Here is a 20,139-nt window from a genome sequence, read left to right on the forward strand (position 1 = left end):
ATGATATAAACTGAGCCGACAGAAATTTGTAAAATTTATATACAGCGCCCTCTTACCGCACTATGTGTAAAAAACTTTAATAGCAAGTAAGATTTTATGAAAAAGTTTTACAATGAAAACAATAAAAACTTCCTTTAGATAATGATGGAAATTTTGAAACAACGAAAGCTTCCATGTTTAGCTCTTAGACATCAACATTCAGTTATAGTTAATATCAAGTATTAAAACAAGCAAAGATGTGCTTTTTCACATTATTTATTTTTCTGATGTTAATTGCTAAACCTTGATTCGAATACATTTAATGAAAACACGAAACTGTGCTAAGATCCCAAGAACGCGAAATCCACAGACTAAACAATTAGATCTTACAGCCCGGGAACTAATCTAAGTTGTGTTGAGCGTCACAGTAAATGGCATCATATATATATATGAATTATTGAGCATAGAACTATTAAATTATGAAAACTAATAGCTTCAGCAATTCCAAACATTACACGCATCTGCTTGAAATTTATTGCACGTACATTTTAATCAATGTAACTTGCATATTAATGTATTAATATTCAGAAAATTTCGCATACTGTGAACAAAAATGGTCAGCCAGTTCAAATTAAAACAGTAATAGCTAACATCATATGAACGCACACGGGACGTTGCACCTGCGTGATGATTCACACAAATATAAAACAAACAAATTCTCTCTGTCAAATTGAAAATGTGAGATGGTTTCCTCAAAACATTTATCAGCTACTTAGAAGTTTTACCTCAAAATCAACCAAAATCAGTGACAATATAAAGTTCAGAACGCGTTTTTCAAATCCAAAATTTAATAAAGCATTATGCATAACATCAACATAACTATTTTAATGAATTTGACAAAGCAAATATTTTGGTTTCTAATTGCAATCTGAATTCAATGTACGTCTTTGTAAGTCACTAGTATTCAAGTTAGTGCCTTGAGAGTACGTGTAGCCCCCCAGTGGCTCAGCGGCATGTCTGCGGACTTACAACGCTAAAAACCGGGTTTCGATACCCGTGGTAGGCAGAGCACAGATAGCCCATTGTGTAGCTTTGTGCTTAATTCAAAACAACAATATTTGAGTACGTGTGTGTGATCAGAAACTTACTCTTCACCGTTTACAATAAAACATTTTATTTGAGTACGTGTGTGTGATCAGAAACTTACTCTTCACCGTTTACAATAAAACATTTTCCACCTTTTAATTCTGTGTCTTATGAAATTCCTCTAAAAGTGTTCAATTTATTTGCAATGTTAGGAATATAAGGGTGCAAGTGAAAAGCATTAAATTTTCACTCAATAACTAGTAAGATGAGATGTAATGGACACGTGTGATCCAAATTTTATTATAACGGAATTCATCATACCTTTTAAAACCGTTATTTAAGTGTTAAATGTCACTATAATAACACAGCAATACTTTCGTTCTTGAATATGTTCAGCGTCGCAAAGTAGAAAAAAGTATTTGCTCATAATCGAAGTATTTTCTTTCCGTCATTATTAATTAGTATAGTTGTTTTATCTAAATAAACAGTAACCTGGCTATAATACCGTGTGAACTCACAAGTGTCGTTCAATTTAAAGATCTACATATTACAGCTCCAAAAATAGGCAGTTTATTACCCCAAATGCACACCACTAGAGGAATCGAGAATCAAATCTTAAAAATGAATTGATCGCTATACTTTGAGAAAACCGAAAAACGACATATTTTTGATACATTTACATTGCAAAAATAAGTTTACAGAAATACATGACTGCTGATACATGTACTGCCAAAACAAAGAATAAACTCTTGTATTCAAAGAAAATTTATTATGTTATTTTATAGAACATTCATAAGTTACTACAAAAGAATTCATCATCTAAATTGGATTTCTCATGATAGTAATTTTATCACATAATACTTGAAATTACTTTCAATATTACTGTAATTCAAGTGTATCAAGTTTGTTAATAATAGCGTAATACGCTCTTTCTCGCGTTTTCCTTGGTCTGGTTCGGGAAAATCGTATTAAACTTGTAACGCTGTAACTTACTATATATATATATATCACTAAGGCTGGATGACGTAACACAATAACCGACATTTCGTAATGCCGCTTCAACTGCTTGACAAAAACCCTAAAGTAACGTCTGTATCACTAACACTATTAGTTAGGTTGCAAATAATTGTATTCGCTTATCAGTGCGGGAAATCGTTTAACAGAAAGTCAGGAGGTGCTAAGTGCTGCGATTAGGTAAAGCTCTTGATTTACTTATTCTAGTCCTACAAATCAAATTTACAAGTACTGGCTCATCGAAGTTACAAAATGCTTCCGTTCTTTCTTCTTTACTCAAAAACAAAAGTGGCGGATTTAATGTTGTGTGAGCCTATGGACTAATAATTTTTGTGGACCCTACATCCCATGTAATTTTACGTAGAATAAAATAATTAATGGGCCCTGGGGCTGAGCCCATTCTTGCCTACAACTAAATATGCCACTGGAGAACAATATTATTTTTAAAGACATTAACAAATTCTTAATTTATTATTTCTTTGTAATATTTTATTTAAATTATTCTTGCATAAATAACCATGAAATCTTAAGTTAAAGAAGGACTTGCTTTATCTTGTTTCTTACATGTTATATGGCCAGAAAAGTTTTTATCAAGACACCTAAAATACACTTAAGGTATTCCTATATCGTACTAACATTACTAGTAATAAAATTAAAAGTTATGTCAATACATACCCTACTTTTTAAAAACATTGATTTTCATGACAAATTCGAATTATAGTTAAGAATTACAGCAAATTCTATATGTAACATATTTTGAATAGTGCCATAAGTGCGTGCTAAAACTGACCTCCGATGCCGCTCTTAAACCCGTGCCAACAACCTGTCCTCTGACCCTCTGGAATGACGTCATGTTCTCCAACACCAGTGTAGGTTAAATCATCCGTACCATATGCTTCCAGGTCACGAGAACCCGACTCCTCCACACTGGCCCAAGCACTTGGTAAACGTCTCTCAGCTAACTTGCTTTCTGGGTTACTCATTGGACTGTAGGCCTCGAAACGTCCCGTAAAAAGACTAAAATAGCAAAGTAAATTCTAGATAGAATAGTTGCTTACGTTCGAGTTGTTTTTTCTGTGATCCGGTATTTTTACTACACTAAAAGTTGTTAAACTTTCACATGAGTTACTGACCTTTGAGTAACCACAACACAAACATGTTCCTTCCACGATTCTATTGAACAAATCCCGTTACACCTCACACGACAAGCGCCATAAAGTCGCTCTTTTACGTGGGAGTAAACTTTCCGCTGATTGGAGACAGCATATGAGCACGTGAGCTTGAACTTCCTTAGTTAAGACGCTTTTTTGACGTCACCGGAAAACAAACTAAAGCGTCAAATGTATGTTCGTGTATTATAGTTGTATACATTTAGCTTTTGAAAAATACGGAGAACAATATTCATGATCAAGTACATATTCATTGTTTTTATTTTCACATTGACCTAACCACTTAAATGCAGAACTGAGACTTTTTCAAAGTTTCTGTTACATTCTTTATTACGTTACGTAATTTCAATACTTGGTGTTATGTGGGATAACTTGGCCGGGCTAAACACGAGTCACAAGGGAAGATTAATTTACATCACTATTAGCATGACATACGTTCTCGGAAACGAAAGGTTTTCGGTAATTTTCTGCTAAAAACGGTATATCCTAGATGTGATTTTGGAGTAAAATGTGTGAAAATTGCGTTGTAAAACACCCTCTGTTATCGAGTTTAAAATGACATTTGTGATAACTGCGTTATACAACACCCTTTATGATTGAGTTTGGAGATAATTGCTCTCTCTCTCGGGATTTCGGTAATCATATGTACCCTGGGGGTCAGGTGCGCTTTGACATCTTCCTCCTTCCTTTACTTACATGATCATGCAGTGTTGGTTGGTATGGCTGCTGCTTTAGAGTCAGAGTGGTCTGAGTTTACTCCGACCCTTTTCAGGGCAATGATTGGTTGGTTTGGTGTTTTATGGCACAAAGCAGCTAGGCTATCTGTGCCATTGTCCATGTACTGGTTTTATCATTTATAGATATTATTTGCCCTATCGGTAGGAAGTCTAGTTTGATGGTAGCGTCTTTTTTCTCTTTCTCTGTTATATATACCTATATATATATATATATTTATTTATTTATTTGTTGTGTGTGTGTGTTTAAAATATATGTTGATCGGGGAGAGATGTTTAGAACTAACTTCATCATGTTTGCGGTACCTGTCTAGTTCGTATAGTAATTCATTTTTCATTCAATTTTTTATCAAAGTACGTTATTGTATTATGTAGGAGTCTATCTGGTATGGTTAGTATGTTTAAATATTTGTGTATGAAATTAGATGATGTAGTTCTGGGAACTCTGTAAGCTGTTGTGAGAAGTATGTTTTGTGTTTTTTGCAGCTTGGTTTTGATTATTTTGTCACTTACAATAATCCAAGCTGGGGCTGCATAGTCATTTACTGGTCTAATGTATGTTATGCACATTTTTAGTATGTTGTTTGTTAATACTCCACTATTATTGCCAGTTAGACTCCTAGCAGAGATGGTTCTTCACTAGACTTTACTTTTAATTTCATTTAAATGGTTAACCATGTTAATTTTGAGTCATAGGTTAAACCTAGAAATTTTGCCAATATTACAAGCTGTACTTTTTATGTTTTGTCAGCTTGGTAAGGCGACTAGTTGTGTTTTTGCTGTATTTATTTTTATTCTATATTTATGCCAATATTCACTTATTCTATTTAATTGTGGTTGTGTGTTGGTGGCTGCTATTGCTGGTGTTGGAGCACTTTTCCAGACTGCCACATCATCAGCGAACTGTGAGGAGAATCCATGATTAGGATCCTTCAGTGACACATTGTTTACATACATGATGAAGAGGAAAGAGCTAATCACCCCTCCCTGAGGGACGCCAGATTCTGAAGTAAAGTACTCAGAAAAGGTTCCCTCTACATTTATTCTACGTTTACTGTTTTCCAAAAAGTAGGATAACCAGCGAATAATTCCACGCGGTAGTCCCATTTCGTACGTACGGAACCGTAGGCCATTGTGCCATACAACATCAAATGCTTTCTTAATGTTAAGAAAGCAGGCGACAGTGCATTGGGCCTGGCATGGCCAAGCGCGTGAGGCGTGCGACTCGTAATCCGAGGGTCGCGGGTTCGCGCCCACGTCGCGCTAAACATGCTCGCCCTCCCAGCCGTGGGGGTGTATAATGTGACGGTCAATCCCACTATTCGTTGGTAAAAGAGTAGCCCAAGAGTTGGCGGTGAGTGGTGATGACTAGCTGCCTTCCCTCTAGTCTAAATTAGGGACGGCTAGCACAGATAGCCCTCGAGTAGCTTTGTGCGAAATTCCAAAACAAACAAACAAACAAAGACAGTGCATTGTTTTTTGTTAAAGCTATCTATTATCTCTTCAGTTACTCTGACCAAGGGGTAGGTTGTTTGTCTAAATTTTCTGAAGTCATTTTGTGATAATTGCGTTATTTTTGTTTGTTTCTTTTTTTAATTTCGCTCAAAGCTACACAAGGGCTATTTGCGCCAGCCGTCCCTAATTTAGTAGTGTAAGACTAGAGTAAAGGCAGCTAGTCATCACCACTCACCGCCAACTCTTGCGCTACTCTTTTAACATATAAGAGTGGAATTGACCATCACATTATAACGTCCCCACGGATGAAACGGCGAGCATGTTTGGTGTGACGGGAATTCGAACTCGCGGCCCTCAGATTGCGAGTCGAATGCCTTATTCACCTGGTCATGCCGGGCCTCATGGAAGTGTCATGCCTGTTAATCTACTTCTCAAGTTTTCTTATCGTTATTAAAGCCCAATTTACAGAATTTTGCCTAAAAATAATTAAGACTGCCTCTGGAAATAATACAACTTTATAACTAGTTTAAAATCTCAGTGCTGTTAAAACAATTTCCATAAATCAATACTGAGAAAATGCTTGCATGCCAATACTCTGTTCCTCAATTGTTTTATCTACATACGTACAAAAGACAACAGATCATGAAATACATTTCAATAGCTCTTTTACCTAGTGGTTCAGCGGTATGTCTGTGGGCATACAATGCTGGAAAACGGATTTCAATGCTCGTGATTTAAATACATAAAGGTGATTGGAAGCGATAATATTTTTGCACCTCGGTGCCTCTTTGTAATATTAAGTTGTTATTTATTTCCATACAAAAAAAAGTACTAAAACTCTAATACAAAATTTTGCCAGTAAAATGTATATAATGTATGGCCACTCAGTTTAACCGGCATTTCAAGTATCACAAACTATTTTTAAATAACTGCTCAGAGAAAGATCAAATAATTTTTAATAATCAAAACACTAATTTCTTTCACATACCAACCTTTAAAGTTAAAAGTTTCCTAATATTCATAACAATTAGGAAATTTGAATTTCTAAGCCTAAGGTATAGTTTACAACCTCAAAAAGAAAAGAAAAGTTAAACAGGACGAGATCATCTTGCTCTAAGTCAAGAAAAGAAGATAAAAACAATTGAAACATCAATAACACCTGTATATTCAGGTGAACACTTTTCCCAGCGGCTGCGGCGTCCATGATTGAACTGTAAGTGATGTGTACACTGTGCTCTTACACAGGACTTTTGCTCTGACAGATCCTCGACCACGGTGAAAGGAAAGGTTACTTGAATAAGGTTTGGGAAGTAAGTTATATATCATAATTAGAACCATGCTAAGTTAACAGTGCACATAAATGATAATCATTCGTTTATGTTTTACAGTAATTCCGATGTTTTTCCAGATTATATTGGACAGTTACAAGGTCTTTTTCTTAAATTAATTGTATTTAACATTAGATGACTGAAGCAAGAACGTAAAATATATTTTTACTTTCAGTTATGCTGGCGTGTTTTATGCTAAGAAATATGGTGTTTTTTTGGTGTTTTTTATACTTGAAATCTGTATACCATATATTTTGTTACTATTTAACCAACCATCCCGTACTTAAGAGAGAATATATTATGATTTTAGTATTAAAATATTTCATTAGTTTGAAACTACATTCATCAGATGTATTGTATTTCTGATCGTTCCATGAAACCAACCAATAGTATGGTTTATTGTGATTAATATGTTCACATGACGAAAGTCAAAAGTCCTATAATTCACCAGCTGAAGGTCGTTTCAAACTCTATTGATTATTACAGCGACTTGTCAATTCTTAAATGAAATGCCTTACGTTTTCTTGAGTCCATGCATAGCAATCTATCTGTTTTTAATAAAAGTATCAGATTTACCAACGTCAATTTTATTCGATTAAACGATAGCGCCTTACTATACATGCTTAACTGGTAATAACATTTTTATGTACATTTCGCTACATAGCTTGGTTCTTGTCATATGTTTCAATCTATCAAAACACTACACGCAAATAAACAAATTTCGTGACATGTGGCCTCCACCTCCATCTCTTTCACCCACATAAACCTCAGCATGCAGATTGGCTGCTATAAAACATTTAATGTATTTTGTTTCACTGTTCAATCTTCAACAAACATAACTGTTCCATATCCGGATACCACTGCTTTTACTTTATTGATCTCCGAATAAGTTGGAGTAACCAACAGCAGTATAACATACAAACTTTGAACATGCAGCCAGAAGATTTCAGGCCTCATTATATCACTTTTTTCAGTATTTTAAACCAGTTATCACAGTTTTGTTTATTATTTAGGTGAAGGAATCTCGTTAAACCTTTTAATATACACCTACAGAATAATGCGTGATTATAGTTAAGTTATTCCGAGAAAAGAATACTCGAAATGTATAAGGCCAGCTTCTGTAGAAACCAAATTATCACAGTTTGATTTTATCACGAAACCAGATAATAGATATGAGAAAATACATAGACCACGAGTCTGCGCGTTTACAGCATGTAGTGAGATGATAATCTAACTACAAGGACAAAAATATTAAAAATGAGTAAAGTTATCTACATATACAAAAGAAACAATAATAATTACAAATTAACATTGAAAAGCACAAGTGATTATACTTTATTTGGTTTTTATTAGCCCTATTCAAAAACGTTTGATAGGTAGAATAATTTTCATACGATATATATATTTGTATATAGGACTAAGTATGGTGGATTAAAATTATTTGGATATTCAAAATCAAGGGTTATGTGACAGCCATAGACAATATAAAGTCGCGGTGAAAGAGATGGTATTAGAATTACATTTTGAAATTGTGTAGGTCATATGAAGGGTATGTAGTTTCCTTTTCCAAAGCAAAATATTTATGCATTCTGACCGTAAAGATATGTTCAAACTGGGAATCCTGTACTTCCAAGACTAGGACATCCCTTGTACTTAACTGTATTGAAGAAACAACAAGATTGTCGAACAACTTATGTAACTAGGACCACCCAGAAAGAGACTCTCAACAAGTCGTACCTCGGCCATGGTAAATAGAGTATCCGTTGAGCATTCACAAATGCAAATATCAGTAACAAAGACCATTCATGTACTTCAGGCAACATAGCCAGAAAAGATCTCCATCTGCAAACCAGATCAACAATAAGAATTCCCCAAGGTAAGAGTTTCAGTGAAACTTTCCGTTCGATCGTTACATACCTCAATCAACAGGAGAATAAAACAATTATTTATGCTATTCCAAAGGAAGACATTCCGGTAAGGTCGCCGGACACAGAGCATATGAATTTCTGTACGATCAGACTATTCTCTTACACTAAATATATTATGAAAAGCCCTCGAGAAATGGTGGTACGGGTTCGTGATGACAGTCTTCTCTACTTATAAAACTCTGTAGAGATATTACGAAGGTACGTGGTCGTCAGATAAAACTTGACCGGTTCTGACGACATGGACAATTACGCCATAGAGAGGATCCTAAATAGTTTATATATAGCACACTCAACAATATTTTGTTTAGAAACGCTTTAAATTTCGTTCATTAAACATATTTATAGGGTGGATGGAACATGTGTAGCCATTAAAATTCATCATGCCGTCAACAAATTTTAGCTAAACCCGTGTTGCTTGTGGGATATCATGCAAAATTATTCAAAGGCTAACTGCGCTAACATTCTACATTTTGAAGTGATATGTTAAATTGGAAGGTAGACAGTTATTCAACACTACACACTGCTATCTAATGGGCTACTCTACTCAGATAGGGGGTTTACTTGCCACTTTTATTACGCATTTACGTAAAATTGCGTGGCAATATATTTTTTCCTTTTTATCATTAACATGGTACGAACTAATGGGATCCACAGGCTTGCGAGTTGGACTCGGCCTTTGTAGTCACGATAACAATATATGTATAGACACACACACACAAAGACTCCTAACGCTGAGAAGTAGGAAATGCGTCTTTACGTTTTCTCCTACACTGTATACTGAAACTCTCAAACAGAAAAGTTGTATGCAATGTAAAATGCCACTGTATTGGTCAATTCAGTTTTTCTTATTGGCAACAGATTGAACACTGGTTATTTTGATTATCCGTCATAACTGGCACGTTTACTCTGTGCTCTCGTATAAAGTTTCGCGTGTTTTGAATTTCGCGCAAAGCTGTACGAGGGCGATCCGCGGTAGCCGTCCCTAATTCAGCAGTGAACGACTAGAGGGAAGGCAGCTAGTTATCGCTGTTAACTTTTGGGCTACTCTTTTACTAATTAATAGTGGGTTTGGCTATAATTTGTAACGCTCCCACGGCTGAAAGAGCAAGCATGTTTGGTGAGACAGGTATTCGAACCCGTGATCCTCACACTGTGTCAAGCCCCTTGTATGAAGTATGACGGCAAACTCCTCAAATTCAACTGAGTGTCGTATATATAAATATAAAATATATATAAACATAAGTATATATAAATATAACTATAAATCACAAGAGATTTAACTCGGAGATGGGTATAGGAGGTTGTTTTCTATTTCGGTAGCGACTTCAACGGGCCTAGTATATATAATATCCACTTTACGTCTGAACAATGAGAACATAGAACCACCCATATTGGGCCCGGCATGGCCAGGTGGTTAAGGCATTCGACTGGTAATCTTACAGGTCGCTAATGTCACTCATTATATATCAATGTGTCACATATATCAATGTGATATCTCATTATTTATACTACAAGTTCTCACTGTCTCTCTGTTCTTTCATCCTTTATGTTTCAGCTATCTACTGTCGCTCTCTGCTAATTCATTCTCTATGTTCTAGAGAGTCACTGTCATTCTCTGTGCTCCAGGTCCACATTATCACTTTTTCCCTTTCATTCTCTGTACTCCAGGCCCACATTGTCACTCTCTGCTATTTCATCCTTTGTGTTTCAAGCTCATAATATCACTCTATTATATATCATTCTCTGTGTTCCAGACTTCCATTGGTTTCCCAATGGTGATCCTAACAGCACTAAAACGTGAATGATAATTAAACATTGTAACGATCACATATACAGTTCCATCCTGTATTTTCGAGAACTTTTTACTAGAAAAAAACCGTGTGTGTTTTCTTATAGCAAATCCATCGGACTATTTTTTGGGTCCACCGAGGAGAATCAAATCTTTGGATTTAGCATTGTAAGTCCGAAGACTTACCACTGTCCAACTGGGAGCTATAAGTCAACTGAAAAAAGTACACAATATTTTGATCTACTTGTTTCTAATGAATCTCGTAATGGGACATAAAGTTTTCTTATATTACTTTGATCCAAATTGCTTCATTTTCTCTGCATCCTTTCTGCGTGTCGAACGTATAATGTTGAAATATCTTTGAACACGAGAATTAGTTTGATGAGAGAAAGTGGTTTAATTTAACCTGTACAGTGCCGTAGACGAGATAACTCGTCCAAGCCGATCGGAAACACAGTGCAACGGACGAGTCAGTTCGTTCTCAATAATACCTAACTTCAACGCTAGATGTCACACCATACATGTATTTGACCTACTTACATATTGTTTCACTTTCGATCCAAAAGGGCGTCACGAAAAAGGTTACAAAATGAAGAAGCATTAGAGTTGTATTTTGGACTTAGTTCGGAGTTGCTGTTGCAGCTGAAATACTTGGCAGTCAACAGGTTAATGAGGCACTTTGAAAATATCACAGTTAACTACATGTAGCTTGCAGTATCGAACCTTATTCATCAAGACATACTGGAATGACATCATTGACCAATTAATTAGTTTGAAGTTAAGCACAAGCCTACACATTAAACTATCTGTGCTCTGCCCACCACAGGTATCGAAACCCGGTTTCTAGCTTTGTAAGTCCGCAAACATATGTCTATGTCACTGTGGGAGTGGTGGAACATGTTAGGTTTGTTTGTTTTTTGAGTTTCCCGCATATCCACACGAGGGCTATCTGCGCTAACCATCCCTAATTTTGCAGTGTAAGATCAGAGGGAAAGCAGCAGGTCATCACCACCCACTGCCAATGCTTAGGATATTATTTTAATTACGAATAGTGGGATTCACCATAACATTATAACGTTTCCACGGCTGAAAGAACGAGCAAATGTGGTGTGAAGGGAATTCGAACCCGCAACCCTCAAATTGTGAGTCGAGCGCTCTAACCACCTGGCCCGACATGTCAGGTGAACATCTGATCAATAGTTTGATGCAGGTGTCTGATAAAAACGCTGATCTTAAGTTGGTTCGGTAACGTTAGGTCTGTAAAACCAAATACATTAGTATTATCTTAGAACTTGTTTCAATAAAGAATAACCTTTAATCTATAATACCCAGAAAAGTGTGTTGTTTTCATTTATATTAGATAGATAAGTTAACAGATAGTAATCCACTATTTCTTTGTTATAATAATATTGTATTATAAACGCTGTGAGAATGTATCAAAATATTCCATGCCGTAAACCTACTATTTTAGTCGTGAATATAACATCCAAACATGGCGTAGTTTTGTTGTTAAAATATCCAGTTTTCAAACTGTATTTTAACCAACTATTATTACTTCCTCGCGAGAGCAAAAAGTCATTATTGGAAAAGTGTTTATAAGCCTAAATCGATAACGGTAAGCAATGTCTTGCTATTCTCAGCTGTTCCAATGAAACTTTTTCTTAATTCAAAACAACCGTTTATTAAGTTTTGTTTTTCGACACAGTTCCCTGAATAATCACATATGCGTTGATGATTGTAAAACGCAAACTGTAATTATAGGTTAAGTTTATAAATCGAATATTAATAATATAACCTCAGTACAAGCCTGCATGCAATGTGTGCGTCGCTACACCATTGTGCAGAAAATCCATACAATCTATCTGAATTTGCAGTAACAAGAATATAAGAAGAATCGAACATAAATGAAATGTCAGTGATGCTAGCTCTCATTACTGATCTTACTTTAAAGTTTGTCCGGCATGGCCAGGTGATAAGGCACTCGACTCAAAATCTCAGGGTCGCAGGTTCGAATCCCTGTCACACAAAAATGCTCGCCCTTTCAGCCGTGAGGGCGTTATAATGTAACGGTCACTCCACTCTTCGTTGCTAAAAGAGCAACCCAAGAGTTGGCGGTGATGACTAGCTGCCTTCCCTCTAATCTTACACTGCTAGACTAGGGACGCAAAGCTACATGAGGGCTCTCTGCGCTAGCCATTCCTAATTTAGTAGTGTAAGCCTAGAGGGAAAGCAGCTAGACGTCACCACCCACCGCCAACTCTTGCGCTATTTTTTTACCAACGAATAGTGGGGTTGACAGTCACATTATAACGTTCCCACAGATGAAAGGGCGAGCATGTTTGGTGTGACGGAGATTCGAACCCTCAACCCTCGGATTACGAGGTGAGTGCCTTAACCACTTGGCCATGCCGGGCCATTTATTACAAACTTCCAAAGATTGAGAAAATTATATAATTTACTTATTGCGTTTATGCGTTTTAAGAAATGAAAAAAGTTGGATCATCCGAGTAAACAAATGTAACCAAAACGCTTTAGTGAGTCACTTTATAGCTGGCTTACAGCTATATGTAATGAGATTAGTGTATAGATACAACTTTTAACTTTCCGAATGCTTTTGTACCATGAACACAATTGTCTTTTAAATTACGATTATATTAGTCTTAACTGATTTTTTACAATCCGTGTAATTTAGAAAGAAAATGTTTTTTTTTCTCAAATTTCATTCCGATTTACAAAAAAAAACAACACAAAATAACTATCTTTTACTCCTTTCGATAGTTTGATGCCAGCTAAATTTGATGCAGCACTCTCTGCATGTTGAAATATATTATACTTCACGTTTAAAAAATAAACATTTACTTTCACAGAAAGAAAATAAGTTTTTAATTTTATGCAAGAGTCTTCATAGAAATTGAATTTAAATTAAGATGTTTGGATTTTGGTGTTTCTCATTAAGACTTTTAACAATACATAAAGAGAACTAGCATATAGCACCGGTATATATGCTACAAAAATCAATTTAATAGCTCTCCAAAAATAAATCTTGATTAAAAACAAGTATTGAAAACTGTATGTTAAATTTTGTTGTCATGCCCAAAAAGCGCAGAGAATTGTCAGTAGATCAGTAAGTTTGCATAAAACTTTACGTGATGCTGGTTGGACTCTCTGACAAATTGCTGCAGATTTCAAATGCTCTCCAAAACACCAAGACAGGTTAATTCGAAAACAGGAAAGGAAGAGGCAGAACACCTAAACTTAATGATATTGATAATAAGTATCTTAATTTATGTAGTCTTTGTGACAGAATAAAATCTGCAACTTATCTCAAGAATGAGATAAACGACCATATATCAAATAATGGAAATGTGTCCAGATCTCCAGTATTGAGATGACTTAACTGGAATCGAATATTTGGTCGTTTAACAATGACTTGTATGCTATTCTACTACCTAGAAGATAATGACTTCAAAAAACTTATTTAACCTATGAAGAAATAGCTCAGTTGAGAAGAAGCTGCTGAAGTCATTCAAATTATGCAGAACCCTGATCTCAACCCAATTGAGCGTATCTGGGATTTGATAGGTCAGAATCTTGTCAAATTAAAAGTTACTTTCAAAGAAACTTTATGGGAGTGTATGAAAAATATTTGGAGTTATATCCTAAAGGATACTTTAATTAAATATGCTGCAACAATGTCTGAAAATTTTTCTACAATTATTGAATCAAAAGGGACACACACAAAGTATTAACTGTTTGCTGAACTCAAGCACTTCTACTGAGTTTCTGTTGTACTAAATATGTAAATTAATACAATTTTGATGTTTCACCTCTGATTTACCTTCCGTTTTTCTTTGAAAGTATCTTGAAATCTAACTTTTGGCACAGTACTATATCTCTGCTACTCGTGCGTAATTTCAAAACGAAATCCGGCATGGTCTAGCGCGTTAAGGGGCGCCGTGGGGGCGTTATAATGTTACGGTCAATCCCACTATTTGTTGGTAAAAGAGTAGCCCAAGAGTTGGCGGTGGGTGGTGATGACTAGCTGCCTTCCCTCTAGTCTTACACTACTAAATTAGGGACGACTAGCACAGATAGCCATCGAGTAGCTTTGTGCAAAATTCCAAAACAAACAAACAAACAAAATCAAAACGATATATTAGAAGGAAAGCGGCTGCTAGACAATGCCATTTTTTGCCACCTCGTACCATTCTTTTACCAACAAAAAGTAGTTTTACCTGTCACAAAATAACGCCCCCGAGACTGAAACGGCCAGAATATTTGTGATGTGATTCGACCTTGACTTCAACCACAAGGTCATGCTAGGCGATCTACATCCACCTTCCAATTTTACATTACTGAACGGTGTGAATATATGATTGTATTTTATCGTATAGTTTGATTGAAAGTTGCAATGTTCGCAACTCGTACACTCATTTATATACAATTTTATTGAGTAGGAATTTATCTTTTCTCAACTTTCATATTCTCATCAGAGTATGTTATATTTTAGGTCCTCTTGCTTTCTAAACTGTGAAGAAAATTATTTATCATCCATAAATTGTCTTACCCAAACCTATATTATTAAAATTAAGTAAGTAAATTTTAAGCCTTCATTTGAGACATAGGGTAAACTTGACAATTGCCTACCTACCTTAATTCGTACAAAAATTGAGTCTGGAAAACATTGTTCTAATAACCGGTTTCATTCAAATATATTTTAGCGTAAGACATGAAATTATTTTTTTCATTCTATCCAATAATTACTCGCTTTTATAACATATGTTATAATAGAATAATTTTGATAATCTGTTTACTTAAAAGTAAATACGTGCGATTTCGTACTTCTTCCCTGTTAACAGATACGATCAGTAAATGCGTGTTCTTTAATATTTTTTTACATCTCTGAAAACACATTCATGATGTGGCTTAAAAATACAGTTACATTAATATTTTATCAGGGCAATGATATACTCAAATACATATACATTATTTTGCTTAAGGAAAGAAAACTTGAAACATTAACAATTTGGCGCCAGGTCACAACAATGGTTAAAAAGCGGCTATAAAAACTCACAACATGCTTTGTTTATTTTAGAACTGAATCCTGGATTTTAGTGTTGAAAATCCTTAAAACTTCCCACTGTGAGGCTTATAACAGCCTATAAACATTCACACAAGTTCTATGTAAAATAATAAGACTAAGAGAAAATCAAACTTACAAATGTAATAAATGTCAAATTAAAACATGCTCGCCCTTTCAGCCGTGGGGGTGTTATAATGTTACGATAAATCCCACTATTCGTTAGTAAAAGAGTAGCCCAAGAGTTGGCGATGGGTGATGATGACTAGCTGCCTTCCCTCTAGTCTTACACTGCTAAATTAGGGATGGCTAGCGCACATAGACCTCGTGTAGCTTTGCAAGAAATTCAAAAAAGCAAAAAAACAAACACAGCTACACGAGGTCTATCTGCGCTAGCAATCCCTAATTTTGCAGTGTGAGACTGAAGGAAAGGCAGCTCTATAAGTTATGCACATAATAAATTAGGTAGTGACACACTGCGAAGACTGTTTTGCTCTATTAAATGATGATAAAATATGGTTACTACTAGAGCTAGGTAGGCGCTAGGTCTGTTTAAAAAAGATGATGATGAACGAAAATTATAAATCTTGGTTTTGGTGTTCACCTCTATTCGACTTCTAAATGCTGCAGATAGCTGTAAAGAGTGACTATGCCAGCTTCTGATGATGTTCGTACTGCTTTCACACAGGCACCAGTGTGCCATCCCTACATAAGGTGTTATCACACTCAAACATTACAAATGTTTCATTGTTCATTGAGCAAGTAGAAAAACTTATAGGGTTTAAGGCAGTAACATAATGCAAAACTGACTAAGAACTAGTTCAAAGAAATTCTCTCAAAAAGAAGTCTGTACGATGACACTGGACATTTCTCCATGTAACGTTAACAGTATAATAAACAAGAAGTTTAAGATCACAAGTTAAAATTTACACCTTGAAACCAATGACTCTTTTTGAGAAATATTTCAAATAAGCTGAAATCAAAACAAGCCAATTTTACAACATTTCTCTCCTTTGATGAAGCTCCAATGGCCTTTTATGGCTTTGGACTGCTTGAACATAGCCTTGGAAGGCAATTTTCAAATAGTGATGTCTATTGAAGGTTTATCACAATATATGGTTTAAGACTGACCTTGCTATTCTTTGTTTGTTCAATTGTCTTCAGATATGTGTGCAAAACCACTCAAAGGTTATTGCAATAGTTGTTCTTAATTTTGAAATCATAGAATAAAGAGAAATCAACTAGTCAACTGTATACATCATCAGTTCTTGTCACACCAAATAGAAAGATTTGACCATCATCCTTACAAGTGTGGAGCTTTTTTTTCAATAACTGATTCAAACAATGGACTCAAAGATCCACATTTTGGCACACTAACTTCTGGGCCACTCAGCCTCTATCCATCTTTCACAGAAACTTGTTCAATGGTGTCTAGCAAATGTGACCTGTAGATTAAACACAACTGATAAAGATGGAAGTAGTTCTAATAGTACAACAGGATTTTGTAAATCATTTAAAAAATAAAATCAATTAACACTCAGTACAACATTTTAAATAAACAAAAAATATGGATTTTCAGAAAACTGTCATAATAGCACTACCGGTATTTTCGTCCACCACAAATGATTGTTCCACAATTAATGAGTTGATTTGAAGAAATCTCATGCTGAAAAATGTCACTCTCAGTGGAACATCTTACTATGTAAGAAACAAATAATTTTTTATTCGAGTATCATCCTTTTAGTTTTAACTGTATTTAAAATGTCTATATTTTTTACTTCGAATCAGAATTCAATTTTATAAACTTTCAAAAATTGAGTTGAAACAAACAACCACTTTAAACATATATTTTTCACCCAAGACAGCTGTTATGAGACAATGGCATTCTATATATTAACTGTAGTTTTCACATGCAATGCAAACACAATAAATAGGAGACAAGAAGCATTATATAATCTGAATTTATTTATTTCTACTTATTCTTGTATGCAAATATCTTAAAAATGATTTTTGTTGAAAATGATGTATTTCAAATCCTAACAAGATAGGTGTACAACAATAGATACTGTTGTACTTAGAAACTGTTCAAATAGTTCACTAATGATGAACAAAAAACAGATTTGAAGGGTACACAACTGTACATAATTTAATGAATTCAAATCAAAATATTAAAATAATAATTTAGTTTTAAATCTCAATACTAAAAATGAAGTTTCATTAAAAATTCAATGAAATTTTCTGCATGTGATATAAAATTAAGAGAATTAGGAACGTTTGTGTCCTAGCAGTAGATTGGGTCTATTTCTATAAATTACTTTTTTATATGTACAAGTTACTTTCTATATTTACAGTCAAAGATTTTTATTTAATTTTCACATCTGATCTACTGTGGTATTAAATAATGAATTAAAAAATGCATAATTTCAAAAGTGTCCTGAAATGCATGTCAAAAGGTATTCAAAACAAGGCAAATGGTGAGTGGTATAAATGAATTAAAGAATTTCAAAGAGTACACTACATTACATATAAAAGTAGTCAGTAATTTATGAGAAATTTATGTTAAACCAAAGCTTACCTTTAAAAATTTTTTTAAAAAAACACTACTACTCTTAACACCATAATGTTGGTTATTATTAAATAGACTACAACTTTCATAACCATGTAAATATATTATTCAAACTGGCTTTTGTGTAACAAGCAAATTCATCAAAAAAGCATGGTGTAGGTGATACAGCACATATCAGCTTCTCTCAATTTAAGGATAAATGTTTATTAAAATGCTGTATGAAACTAAGTACATACATATTGTACTATAAAACTCAACAAATTACAGTTGCTAAAACAAGTTATAAATTATCTTTGAATAGTTAAATAGTATTGCAGTTTACTTCCAGTAAGTACCACTGTACCCCAGTAATAAAAGACTACAGAAGAGAACATTTTAATTATAAAGGGCAATGAAGGTAGAAGACATATTCAGTATTTTGTTATCCACACAAAAACATCCAAACAAAGCATTATATTAAAATGTTCCTTGCAATGATAACTTCATGTTACAAACTTTTATGACGAAGATAGCAAAAATTTAGGAGAAGGCTTTTGATAGAACATCAATGTTCTGATTATATTAATAACAGTGGTTTATTTATGACATTCATGAAAACGTATGAAAAGATATAATGTCGTGCATTGAATCTTTAATTAAAATTTCAAAATTTGTCTGCAAAACTTTTAAAAGAGTAAATAAAACAGAAAAAAGTATATTTCAGAAAAACTGTGAAATGAATGTGAAAAGAAATGAGTTTAACAAGTTCCTCAATAAAAAAAAAGATATAGCAAAAACTTAAGAGATATTAGTTCTTCGAAAATGGAAGCAAAATGAAGTAAACACTGTAGTAAATGGAAACACAAATTCCACAATCAAAAAACAAGGTTTCTGATCAAACAGTAGCCTTCTCTCTGAAACAGCATTTCGATGACATTAGTTTAATGTCTACTTAACTTTGTTTTATAGACAAGCATTAAGGGTTTTTGTTTTAACACGAAATACAACTGCAATTTAACTGATTTTCTACATATAACTATTTATTACTACAGCCAACACAGATCTTGAAATGCCCAAAACTAGATCTTGAAATGCCCAAAACTATAATGAAAGATAAAACATAAACTACATACAAGTCAAAAAAATTAATTATACTTGCTGATTATTATATAAAAAAAGCTTGGAAATTCACAATAATCTTGAAAATTATATACATTTTTAAAACATACAATAGAAAAGCACAAAGGATTTAAAAACAGCAAGTTACAATCAGAGAAGTCTACAGCACTATCTAACTTACCATACTTTAAATTCTCATATCTGTTGATCCAGCTAGAAAGAAATGTTTTTGATGAAGGCAATATCAAAGCAGTAAAGACAAGTTTAAACTATCATCATAATTTGTTGAACAAAGCCAGTTGTAAACAGAAATTATGATACATACAAGAAACAACTACTAAGAGAAACAAAATGAATTAAGAAACCACTTCAAAGAACTCTTATGAAAAGAAATCCAAATGACAAACATATGCATTGGTCACAGCAGTTAAGAGAGAAACAGAAATACACAAAACAATTAAGAACATTAATGGAAAGTATAACTATATTAAAAATAAGCTAACATTAGAACACTCATGAGGAAAACAAAAACAATATAAAAAATACAAACTCACTATGAACATTCCTTAAAATGTGAAAACATTAACACAATTAAGTAAAAACAATTAAGAGGACTCCTAGAGGAAAGAAATTATAACAGAAATAACCAACAAGAATTTAAAAAAAGGAAATTTATACTATAAAGTGTGTTTTTTGAATTTTGAACAACACCACTTGAGTGCTGTCTACACTAGCGGTTCCTAATTTTGAAGTGATAGACTAGAGAGAAGGAAGCCAGTCAATGCTATCTACTGCCAATTCATGAGCCAATCTAACAAAATAGTGGGATTTTACTATTATTTTTATAATGCATCCAATGCTCCAAAATGGAGAGCATGATTAGTTTTTCTGGGTAAGGGATTTAAGAGAACAC

The 20,139-nt window shown here is 34.2% G+C and overlaps 1 pseudogene across 1 annotated transcript in view; it reads right to left on the minus strand.

Moving 5' to 3' along the window:
* LOC143229487 (polycystin-2-like) overlaps positions 1 to 20,139 on the minus strand; it is a 73,839-nt pseudogene that overhangs the window by 52,400 nt on the left and 1,300 nt on the right. The window contains exons 2-4 of the transcript XR_013015901.1: positions 19,408 to 19,439; positions 17,164 to 17,260; positions 2,870 to 3,096 (exon numbers count right to left, since the gene is read on the minus strand). The product of XR_013015901.1 is annotated as a polycystin-2-like (transcript). The remainder of the gene's footprint in view (positions 1 to 2,869; positions 3,097 to 17,163; positions 17,261 to 19,407; positions 19,440 to 20,139) is intronic.

The sequence above is a fragment of the Tachypleus tridentatus genome, chromosome 10 (genome assembly GCF_004210375.1).
Source record: "Tachypleus tridentatus isolate NWPU-2018 chromosome 10, ASM421037v1, whole genome shotgun sequence".
Lineage (NCBI taxonomy): Eukaryota > Metazoa > Arthropoda > Merostomata > Xiphosura > Limulidae > Tachypleus > Tachypleus tridentatus.